This window comes from Galeopterus variegatus, unplaced genomic scaffold (assembly GCF_000696425.1).
Source record: "Galeopterus variegatus unplaced genomic scaffold, G_variegatus-3.0.2 Scaffold217, whole genome shotgun sequence".
NCBI lineage: Eukaryota > Metazoa > Chordata > Mammalia > Dermoptera > Cynocephalidae > Galeopterus > Galeopterus variegatus.
In genome coordinates this window covers 101,653-104,002 of record NW_007726328.1, presented here as the reverse complement: position 1 = coordinate 104,002, position 2,350 = coordinate 101,653, and positions in this window count along the sequence as shown.

Below are 2,350 nucleotides of genomic sequence, written 5' to 3'. Positions count from 1 at the left end.
TATATATATATATATATATATATATAATATATATATATATATAATACCCACACACATTTCTTTCTTTGAAGGCAAATATTATTATTTATATATACATATATCTCTATATGTATATACATTTGAAGGCAAATATCATATACCCATTGGAGAAGATAGATACCCATAGTACTCTGTCATGTAAGACAAAACAAAAAACACCTACCATGATACAGTTATACAGACCAAGTATGAGAGGAGCCTGGGGCATGTATAGAAAAATTCCATTTAGGACATTCAGGGGGGCTTCCTAAAAGAGGTGAGATTTTGGCTGAGCAGGATTTTGAAAGGTGGAAGTGGGGTGGAAGGAGATAATTATCTGAAACCCTGCAATTAAATACAAAGGCCACACTTCGCAGAGGAGGGTGTCTCTGTATGTCCCTTGCAATGGTCACCAACTGGACTTATGAAATGCTACCATGGTTGACATTTCTCAGAAACATTACTGTTCCTGTCTGCAAAGGTAAGAAAGCAGAATTACAGTACTTGCTATTTATAAAATACAAGAGCAATTCTTATCAGATTGGCGCTACAAGAAGAAAAATTTAATATTCGTAATGTTTATATAGAGGTTTATCTCTGAGACACTCCTCTCATATACATTATTTCCTGGTATAATCTAATATTTGCTAGGAATCTTCCTCATGTTCAATACTTTTTAGAACTGTAATAAATAATCCAATTCAATCTAAAAAATAATAATGTTTTCCTCCAAATTCTAATAATCCTGTGATACAATCTGTCCCCAGTTGTGGATACATGTAGTAATTTCCCTTCCTTTTCAATTTCTTTGTCAAGTTCTTTTCTTTGTCCCATTAATTTTTTTATATGTGGTCTTTTGAGTCAAAGAGGTCACAGGAAGTTGGTCAGGTTCTTTAGAATTCATGGTTTCATGATATCTTTTCAATTTATTTATTGAATGTTCCAGATATTACTCTTCTGAAATATTACATAAAACAACTAATGGACATCGTTGCTGACCGGGTCAGATGTTTCACTTGTACATTTAATCTTAACTGTAATAAATCTTATGTGAGTCTATTTTACTTTCTTGATAGCAGAGGGTTAGGTAAGGGGGAGGCAATGCCGTGCATATATATTAAAGCTCTTTCTAACAGTAAACCTCTTTTCTGGAGTAAATTTCCCTTCTGAGCAGATGAGTTCATCTCTTGAAATAAGTATTTAATTGCTGTGAGCATTTGCATTTATGATTTTAGGGTAGGCTTTATTAGTGATCATATCTGGATTTTACTGTCAATTTTTGCAAGTCTGGGTAAAAAATATTTGTATGTCCAATTTAATAAGAGGTGTATATTTTTTCTTGCTCATGAACATACAAGTACACCATTCTTCAACTCCCCCTTCCCAAAAGCACCCTAACTGCCTTATAAGGAGTTGGCCGTCTGCCACTTCATATATGGTCTCGGGAGATAGGTACTGGCCAGACCAACCTCCCACCCTAGCCTCTCTCTCCTGACAATTACAGCCAGGGAATGAACACAAGACCTAAACGTGGATGGTTACACTGAGGTCTAGAATCTTGGGTGTGTGATGCAAAGACTTGGGGGAGTGGGTGGCCAAATCCCTGCCGTGACAGTGGCAGTGATGGTGGTGGTGGTGGTGGTGGCAGCATCAATGAGAACAGTGGTGCCAGTGACCATATCTCACCTGATGCACCTGTAGCATGAACTTAGCTGTGGCTCTGGTTGCATGACTGTTCGTGTTTCCTTCATATTTTTAAATTTTCATTCCCTGTCTTTTTACTGATTCTGTGAATCCTAATATACTTGTATACGAGGGTACTTCATAAAGCTCATGGAAAGATTTATATTATCTTTTAATTCTATTTTACCATGAACTTTTTGAAGTATCCTCATATATTTCATATATTTCATTTTAAATTTTTATTATTTACTAAATATAGCCAAAAACAGTTTGGGTGGCTTGCAACCAAGAAACTTGATGGTTATAAGGAGTATCATTATGAGAGCAAATCCACAGGAAACAGGAAAGACATCAAGGTCTTGCTGAATGGTTGAGAGGATTAAACATCTACCCATGCTGGAAGCAAATATAAACCACCACCCACTTTTAGCAATTTGACTTAAAACAAAAGGACTATTAAAGTGGCTATAGAATACACAATAGTTTTATATCTGTGTTATTTTCCTGGTTTTTATAATTATGCTGTGGTATGTAAAAATTCTCCTTGTTTCTAGGAAACGTACAGTCAAGTACTCAGGAGTAAAAGGCATTATGTCTGCAACTTACTTTTAAGAAGTTTTAAAAAAAAGTATAGATAGATGAGATAGAT